The sequence below is a fragment of the Rhinichthys klamathensis genome, unplaced genomic scaffold (genome assembly GCF_029890125.1).
Source record: "Rhinichthys klamathensis goyatoka isolate OS25496 unplaced genomic scaffold, OSU_Roscu_1.1 h1tg000811l_1, whole genome shotgun sequence".
NCBI classification, from domain to species: domain Eukaryota; kingdom Metazoa; phylum Chordata; class Actinopteri; order Cypriniformes; family Leuciscidae; genus Rhinichthys; species Rhinichthys klamathensis.
The window spans coordinates 90,422-100,446 of NW_026607199.1; the positions used below are offsets into that span (position 1 = coordinate 90,422).

Sequence of the window (10,025 nt, forward strand, 5' to 3'; positions counted from 1 at the left end):
AGCTTACAGCACCTGGTATTCCCAGGCGGTCTCCCATCCAAGTACTAACCAGGCCCGACCCTGCTTAGCTTCCGAGATCGGACGAGATCGGGCGTGTTCAGGGTGGTATGGCCGTAAGCGAGAGTCTCAGCCAATAAAGAGCTATTTAAAGAAGGGACACCGGGGCTCGGCCTGCATTCACACACATCCCAGTCTGTAGCTGCAAGACAAACAGAAACCACCAAGTGTTTTCATGCAGCCTTGAATATGAAACTGAGAGGACTCGTGTATTTAAAAAAATTGTTTTCAGACAAATGGCCCCAATCTCTGACTCCCTTCACCCATGCATTGAAGTCGGGTGAACTGTGGTCTCCAAATAGCATAGGTTCAGGGTCACACTCATTCATTCATGGACAGTGGTTTCACGTGATTAAAACTGTGACAGTCGTCAATGTTTTTCTTATTACGTATTGGAGATGGCGCTGTTATGCGTATATCCGGGGAACCAGGTGGGAAGTTATTTTAAGGAAGTGTGATTGCGCTTCGCTCTCTCTCTCTCTCGCTCTTCCGCCTTTGTTGTCAGGCGTGGGTTATTCGCGGTCATGGTCACGTTAGCAGACGGCTTGTGAGTATGGTTGTTGTAGGCCGTGCTGCATTGATGTATTAATGCTGCGGACTTTTTCTGTTTTGCGATTCATATTTTGAGGAATATGTTTCCCTCATTGAATTTCGTAAAGCATTGGAAAGTTGGTTCGAGAGCGGGTTTTGCGTGTAAATGGAGCGTGTGATTTGCGTGTGATTGGAGTGGTTGAGAGAGAGCGGTTTCCAATCCGGTTATATTGTGTTTAGATGTGGATTCAGGGCATTATAGGTACTATGTTTTGAGGAGGTTTTTGTGGTAGGAAGGATTTTTCTTTTGGGGTTTATTTTTGGCGCTCGAGTTGCCGAATTACTTTGTAAATATTGTGTGTGATGTAATGAATTGTATTTCAGCCCCAGTAGTCAATGAGTGATATGGTAAGCAAACGTTTTTTTGGTTTTTTGCTTGTTTTTTCACTTATGTGGTTGCTTTATTGTATTTTGATTTCTTTCTGCATACGATTTATTGCATTGCATTTAATTAGCTGAATTGTTTATTTTGATTTATCTGTCATTCATTTATTACTGTAAGGTAATTAAAAGGTAAATGTTCCTGGGACTGAAATTAATAGAACATGTTCATTACATCTTATTTCCATTCTAGTTATTACTTTTGGAATGGAATGTATTGATGTGCTGAATGAAAATACAATATGATTGGAATTGAACTTGACTAGTAGATATTAAATTGACTTTACTTCTGGTTCCTTGTTCTGTTGTTTCTTAATTGATAATATCATCTCTATGTGTAGTATTTATGAGTGATTAATTAAATAATTGTGGTGGTTTTTACCCCTGGCGCCCGAACTTGATCTTTTAAGGCCTAATACCGTCACAGAAGTGGCGCCCGAACAGGGACATTCAGATGTTGTGTGGTTATTGGTCTATTGTGATTATCTGTGTAACTATGGAATCCTGTTTTTCTCTTATAAATTTTACTGGACCTGGAGATGATAGTAGTCTGGGACCATTTCATGATAGCCCTTCCACTCCTCGGAGTGTAGAACGGTCTTTATTAGACGATAACACCGGTTTAGAACAACCATTTCTTGGTGTTCCTTTAATTGGTTCAGGAAACCAGGCAGATGATTTAACAATATTTTCTCAAGCAATTGATTCACTTAAGAGTGTATTTGTGGATACTGTGGCCTGGCAGAAAAAATGGTTTGAGGAAAATGCTAAATCTGGTGCTAAAGACATTCCTAAAGAGACATTGACACTGGTTGAAAAGGCGCAAACTGATTTTTTAGAGGTCCTTAATGATCGTATGAAAGTTTTTACCAGTCAAACAATTGATGCCATTAAGTGGAATGCAAGACAATCATGTACTGAGTTTAAGGAATTGGTTGAGGATACTAGCAGTTCATTACTTTCTTCTTTTAAAACAGCTATTAAAGAACATAGTGTAAGTGGAAAGGAGTTACGAGATGAAGTATGCAGTCTGCAGCAGCAAGTGTTTACTATGCAAACTTCTCTGGATGCCCTTATGCAGAAAAGCTCACAACATGACAGTAAGATAGTTGAGCGGGAGGATGTTGATGTTGCCTCTACTCCTTCTCAGGTATGTTCAGGTTCAAGAGTACCTGGTAATACTGGTGATTTGGTTAGTCAGGTTTCTGTTCCATCTAATTTAACCTGTGGTCGTGTCCTGCCTATTAAAATGATATTTCCATCTTTTGGTGGAGTGCATGATGAGAGTGATCCACTAGTTTACTTGGAAAGATGTAAAGATTTCTTAGCTCTTAGACCAATGTCAAATGGTGAGATTCTTGCAACAATGCGTAGTGTTTTGCATGCTTCTGCCCGTGATTGGTGGGAGACAGTGAGATTTAAAGTTGACACTTGGGAAAGTTTTCAGCAAGCTTTTTTAGCTGTTTTTTTGCCGGAAGACTATCAAGACGTGTTGGAGGACCAGGTACGAAATCGGTTACAAGGGGCAAATGAAAGTGTTCGTGATTTTACTTTCTCATTTCAAGCCTTGTTTAAGCGTTGGAAAAAGGAAGCTACTGAGGATGAGGTTTTAAAAGCTCTTTTTAAAGCTATGAACCCTTGTTTTGCTAGTCAGCTTCGAGGTCGTGCACAAACTGTTGAGGAACTAGTGAGGCTAGGAACTCAAATAGAAAGGGATCATGATCATCAGAGAAAGTATAATCAGCTTCAGTTGTCCAAGAACACTACATTTGATCAGAATTCACAGGCTAGAAAAATTAAAGAGGTAGAATTAAAAGCTGTCTTGCCTTCAGAGCAACGAAATTCAAGCTTGTTGTGCTGGAGGTGTCATGAAAATCATTCTCCAGGTTCTTGTCCTAATTTCAAGGGTTCTTTGAGTGGAAAACACTATGGTGGGCATGCACAGGGTTGTAAAGAACCTCAGGGTCGTAGCCATCCACGAGGTGTAGTCTCTGCTTATGATGTGCAAAGACTGGAAAAGAAAGATCCAATTGGTAGCAAACAGGACAGGAGAGTTGGCTCTGTAGCTCTTAAACAGTTAGTGGTTCCCTTAACTGTGAGGAACTGTACTGGGAAAGCACTTGTAGATACAGGGGCCACATATACATTATTACATTTTGATTTATGGAACAAGATGAAAGGACCTAAAGAGCAACTTGATGCATGGCGTGAAGGACCACTTTATTTGGCTAATGGTGATGCTACTGTTCCTCTCGGACAGAAAATGCTTGATTTTTATTTGCATGATTGGCATTTTCAGGTTCCTACAGTAGTCCTTGCAGCTCAGAAACTCGTCTACTCAATGGTGCTGGGGTTGGACTTTATAGCGTTGGCGGGGTTGCAGCTTAATATTAAAGATCAGTTGTACAGCTTTTCGGGAGACCTGGAAAATCGTGTTTTCCCCTTCCAACCACCAATTACCTCGGGGGATGCTTGGAAGTCTTGTAAACCACCTGGGTATGGTAAGCCTACTGCATCTCTGTATTCCTCTGTTCCTCCTGTCCAACTGGAATGGTCAGTAAGTGAGTGTATGGAGAACTGTGTGCAGGAAAAAACTGTTACAGAACTTGTTGAGTTAGTACAAAGCAAGGTCAGTGAGAGTAAATTGCCAGACAAAGAGTCTCATGTTCTTTTTACACTTTTGTATGATCATCCTGAAGTGTGTACTCCTTCTCTTGGCAGAACTCATCTGGTTCAGCATAAGATCGCTGTCCGTACAGATGTGGTTGTAGCACAAAAGCCCTATAGGTTACCAGTACATAAGAAGGAAATAGTAAAGGATCAGATTGATGATATGCTTTCACGAGATATTATTCAGCCATCTCATTCTCCTTGGGCATTTCCTATAGTACTCGTTCCTAAAAAAGATGGAGGCCAGCGCTTTTGTGTTGATTATCGACGATTAAATGCTGTGAGTGAAAGTGATGCATTCCCTCTCCCTACGGTGGGTGAAATCCTGGAGTCACTTGCGGGAGCCAGTGTGTTCAGTACTCTGGATCTTAACAGCGGGTACTGGCAAGTGGCAATGGACCCAGACAGTATGGCTAAAACTGCCTTTGTGTCCCCTTTTGGGCTGTATGAATTTAAGGTTTTACCTTTTGGTTTGAAAAATGCCCCAGCTACATTTCAGCGGCTCATGAATAGGGTGTTGGCTGAGTGTTTAGGACAGTGTTGTTTGGTTTATCTAGATGACATAGTCATTTATTCATCAGATTTCAGTCAGCATATACAAGATCTCCAAAGGGTTTTCAGGTGTTTACAAAAGGCAGGATTAACGCTGAAACTTCAGAAGTGTCATTTCTGTTTAACTGAGGTTACGTTTCTTGGCCACGTGGTGACCACCAAAGGGGTGAAAGCGGATCCTGCTAAAACAGAGGCAATCCAAAATTTCCCTATACCCAAAAATCTAAAAGAACTTCAGCGGTTCTTGGGGATGAGTGGATGGTATCATCGGTATGTTCCTAATTTTTCAGCCATTGCCGAACCCTTAAACGCCTTGAAACGAAAAGGGGCGCGTTTCCATTGGTCAGCTGATTGTCAGGCTGCTTTTGAGAATTTGAAAATACATCTGTCTTCTTCACCAATATTGGGACACCCTAACCATGCTTGCACATTTATAGTTTATACAGATGCTAGTTCAACAGGTTTGGGTGCTATTCTTGGTCAACGTCCATCTATGTTTGGTGCGTCTGAAGAAGTACTGGCATATGCAAGTCGTACACTTACTGGGGCAGAAAGGAATTATTCCACCACAGAGAGGGAGTGTTTGGCTGTTGTCTGGGCGGTCGAAAGGTGGCGGCATTATTTGGAGGGCAAATCTTTTATCGTTGTGACTGATCATGCATCTCTCCTTTGGGTGTTTAACACTACCAAAGCAAACTCTCGCCTGATTCGGTGGGCTTTGAAATTGCAAGAGTTTGAATTCACTCTTGAATATCGCAAGGGAAAGCTTAACAGTGCTCCTGATGCTTTGTCCCGTATCAGTAACCATGACGCTACACCAATAGTTGCTGCTTATGCTAAGCAAACCCCAGACAGTTTGGTTTTACAGTTTCCTCTTTCTGACGAGGATATTTGGACAGCACAACAGCAAGATATGGAGGTCCAAAAGGTATATCAGAATATAGTTGGTAATCTGCAGAGTCCTGAGGAGTCTGGTTCTGGATTCGTTATCTTAGAGGATAAAGTTTACCGGAAGGTGATTCATCCTTCCAAAGGAACCTATTTTCAAGTGTATGTCCCACAGAACCTTCGCCAGACTATGTTGGAAGCATATCATTCCAACCCATTAAGTGGACACTTTGGCCGTTATAAGACACAAAAAAGGTTAACAGAGGTTGCTTTTTGGCCAAATATGTGGGGGGATGTTTCAAAGTTTGTTAAGAATTGTGTCAATTGTCAACAGTGTAAGCCTGAGTGTCGTAAACCAGCAGGCCTGTTACAACAAACTGAAGCACATGAACCATGGGAATTGCTTGGCGTGGATCTTATGGGACCGTTGCCTCGTAGTACGCAAGGTAACACCCAACTAATGGTGGTAGTAGATTATTATAGCCATTGGGTGGAGTTGTTTCCACTTCGGAAAGCTACTGCTGTGGTAATCGCGCAGACGCTTAGGAAGGAGATATTGACACGGTGGGGTGTTCCGAATTTCTTGTTATCGGACAGAGGTCCTCAGTTTACCTCTGAAATTTTGCGAGAGCTGTGTAGCAGGTGGGGAGTGGTACAAAAATTGACAACCGCATACCATCCCCAAACCAACTTCACAGAACGTGTGAATCGGACTGTTAAGGGGATGATATCGTCTTATGTGTTTGGTGAGCATAATCATTGGGATCATTATTTGCCAGAGCTGAGGTATGCTATCAATTCTGCTGTTCAGGAGAGTACTGGATACTCCCCAGCAGAATTACTCTTGCAAAGAAGGTTGAAAGGACCTTTTGAACGTATTCTAGAACCACACCAGACTAGTCTCAGGGTTCTTAAAGATTTGCAGGAGATTGTAGAGAAGAACTTGTCCCGAGCGAAAGAGAAGCAGAAACGTTTTTATGATGCTGGTCGTAGGAATGTGACTTATTCCAGGAGAGATAGGGTTTGGATGAAGGCACATCCCCTCTCCAAGGCTTCTCAACAATTTGCAGCCAAGTTTGCAGCCAAATGGATTGGGCCTTATCGAATTGTAGAAAAGTTAGGTCCAGTAAATTTTCGGGTTGTGCGTGAGGACAATGGAGAGGATTTGCGTACTGTCCATGTGTGTAATTTGAAGCCTGCCTTCCCTGCCGCTGACGAGTTTGATCTTAAGGAAATGGAGGAAGCCTTGAGAACTTTTGCTGAAGAGTCAGATGATGAGGAGTTTCTAGGGTTTTAATCTGGATATAATGATGTCCTAGTCTAATTAGCACTCCATTTTGCAATGATTTTACAAATGATGGAAATCTAAATGTTGAATGCAGGAACTAATGCTTTATGCTGTCGTTGTTGTAGGGTTTCATGTGTTTCATGTATTGACATTTCCCTGTTGATGAGCATATGGTATGTTCCAGAATATTAGGGAATCTTTCTCCACGGGGGGAAGAATGTGACAGTCGTCAATGTTTTTCTTATTACGTATTGGAGATGGCGCTGTTATGCGTATATCCGGGGAACCAGGTGGGAAGTTATTTTAAGGAAGTGTGATTGCGCTTCGCTCTCTCTCTCTCTCGCTCTTCCGCCTTTGTTGTCAGGCGTGGGTTATTCGCGGTCATGGTCACGTTAGCAGACGGCTTGTGAGTATGGTTGTTGTAGGCCGTGCTGCATTGATGTATTAATGCTGCGGACTTTTTCTGTTTTGCGATTCATATTTTGAGGAATATGTTTCCCTCATTGAATTTCGTAAAGCATTGGAAAGTTGGTTCGAGAGCGGGTTTTGCGTGTAAATGGAGCGTGTGATTTGCGTGTGATTGGAGTGGTTGAGAGAGAGCGGTTTCCAATCCGGTTATATTGTGTTTAGATGTGGATTCAGGGCATTATAGGTACTATGTTTTGAGGAGGTTTTTGTGGTAGGAAGGATTTTTCTTTTGGGGTTTATTTTTGGCGCTCGAGTTGCCGAATTACTTTGTAAATATTGTGTGTGATGTAATGAATTGTATTTCAGCCCCAGTAGTCAATGAGTGATATGGTAAGCAAACGTTTTTTTGTTTTTTGCTTGTTTTTTCACTTATGTGGTTGCTTTATTGTATTTTGATTTCTTTCTGCATACGATTTATTGCATTGCATTTAATTAGCTGAATTGTTTATTTTGATTTATCTGTCATTCATTTATTACTGTAAGGTAATTAAAAGGTAAATGTTCCTGGGACTGAAATTAATAGAACATGTTCATTAAATCTTATTTCCATTCTAGTTATTACTTTTGGAATGGAATGTATTGATGTGCTGAATGAAAATACAATATGATTGGAATTGAACTTGACTAGTAGATATTAAATTGACTTTACTTCTGGTTCCTTGTTCTGTTGTTTCTTAATTGATAATATCATCTCTATGTGTAGTATTTATGAGTGATTAATTAAATAATTGTGGTGGTTTTTACCCCTGGCGCCCGAACTTGATCTTGTAAGGCCTAATACCGTCACCGGTCTCCCATCCAAGTACTAACCAGGCCCGACCCTGCTTAGCTTCCGAGATCGGACGAGATCGGGCGTGTTCAGGGTGGTATGGCCGTAAGCGAGAGTCTCAGCCAATAAAGAGCTATTTAAAGAAGGGACACCGGGGCTCGGCCTGCATTCACACACATCCCAGTCTGTAGCTGCAAGACAAACAGAAACCACCAAGTGTTTTCATGCAGCCTTGAATATGAAACTGAGAGGACTCGTGTATTTAAAAAAATTGTTTTCAGACAAATGGCCCCAATCTCTGACTCCCTTCACCCATGCATTGAAGTCGGGTGAACTGTGGTCTCCAAATAGCATAGGTTCAGGGTCACACTCATTCATTCATGGACAGTGGTTTCACGTGATTAAAACAAGTAATCTTAACAAAACAGGAACAAATAAAACCCAATAAAATCAACCATGTGAAACCAACTACAACCAATGGTGTTCATTTAACTTCAATGAAAGATTTTAGTTTAACTTTAATTAATGGTTTTCAGTTAACTTGAATTATTTTAGTTATCCTGCATTTAAGGGTTCTTGTTTAGTCTAAATCACATTGGACGAAATCCATTTGGTCAGGTTAAAACAACTAGGCCTATGTGTAATAATTTTATCTCCGTGACTCGAAGGAACAACAGGAACGACATACACTATAACATCCATTTACTGGGAGGAAGACAAAGTTCACAAAAAGTGTCATCCCTTTCTACAGTAGCAAACACGTTTTTAGACTAATGTGTTTAGCATTGCATCTTTAATTTACACATTACTCATTATGTCGTTTAAAAAGCGCCGTTATGTCCCCACACATGCAGGGGGTAAAACACCGCTTTGGAATTAATTTTAATAGTTTATTTCTGTATCTTACACACATGAAGTTTTAGCATCTACTCTCGTGTAATGGAAATCATGAAGATCTGGATACGTCCAGTGACTGCGGTGAATAGTGCTGCTGGCAACAAGGGAAAGACCTTGTGACAGTCTGGAGAGACAGCTGACAGGAGGAAAGAGACCCCAATGGGGCTGGTAAGGGTTAGCTACCCTTGTCGGCAGTATCCAGCTCCGTGTTTACAGGATGCTGGAGACACCCGCCCAAGGCTTCTGAGAAATTAAAGAGAATATTACCCCTAGAGTCTGCGAGAGCGGGGGCGGAAGATGACTCAATGTTGGACAACATGGTTAACGACTTAGGAATGGAAACGGATATGAGTATGGAGAGTAAGACTAGTCCAAGATCTGCAGTTAGTAAAGTCATTGAATTCCATGTTTGTGTCTGTGGCTGGAGCAAGGCGACAACGGTCAGTTGTTTGAAGGTTCATCAAGAGAAAATAAAATGCTTGAGGGAGAAGGGACAAGGGCCTCACATTGATCAGTACTTCTTACGAAGTCAGTCAAGTCAGTCGAATGAAATCCAGCGACAGGAAGCAAATCACAGCTCGCAGAATATCAGCACCCCTGTCATAGAGGAGAGGAGGGCTTGCACAGTTAGTGATGAACATATTAATACTTGTGAACCCGGTCAGACTAAACAGTATAAGAGAGAAAAGAACCTCAACGGGCATAGGCCTGGAGTTAGATGGCCAAGAGCTTGTGAGAAAACTGCATGGGACACGGTAAACACAGATCTGTGCTTTGCATTGGAAAGATTAACTGGTACAGTTGAAAAGAAGCTGGATAAATTTGGGGACATCATTTACGCATATGGAAGTGAGAGGTTTGGTGTGGAAAAAAGGAAGGAAAAAGTACAGACTACTCCTGGAATGTCTAGACGGCAGCAGAAAATTGAAGGGTTAGTTAGAGAAAGGAGACAGCTGAGGAAGATTTGGAAAAGAGCAGAACAAAGTCAGAAGGAGGGACTCAATCTCTTACAAAGGCCCATAAAAGATAAGCTGGCAACATTACGCAGAGCTGAGCGTCAACGGAAACGCTACAAAAAGAAGGAACGTGCGAGTGCTAATTTCAATAAAGACCATTCAAATTTGTAAAAGAAGTTATTCACCAAGGAGAAGAATGGCACTTTAAAAGCATATAGGGTTGAGCTAGAGAGATATTTGGAGGAAACGCATACAGATGCAAAAAGGCATGAGCCTATGTCAAATCCATCAGACATACCACCTATCAACCCACCAGAATACCAAATGGATGTCTGTGCACCTAAGTGGAAAGAGGTAGAGCAGGCTGTGAGAAAGGCAAGGGCTTCATCATCTCCAGGGCCTAATGGAGTTCCGTACAGAGTGTACAAGAGTGCTTCAGGAGTTCTGCGAATTCTGTGGAAATTGATAAAAGTGGCATGGGAAAAACAGGTTGTACCTAGAGCATGGC

General features: G+C 41.7%; 1 non-coding gene across 1 annotated transcript; it reads right to left on the reverse strand.

The window, feature by feature from the left end:
- LOC130078076 (5S ribosomal RNA) lies at positions 1 to 119 on the reverse strand. Its single transcript, XR_008805880.1, has one exon. It is a non-coding gene; the product is annotated as a 5S ribosomal RNA (ribosomal RNA).
- Positions 120 to 10,025: the final 9,906 nt, after the last annotated feature.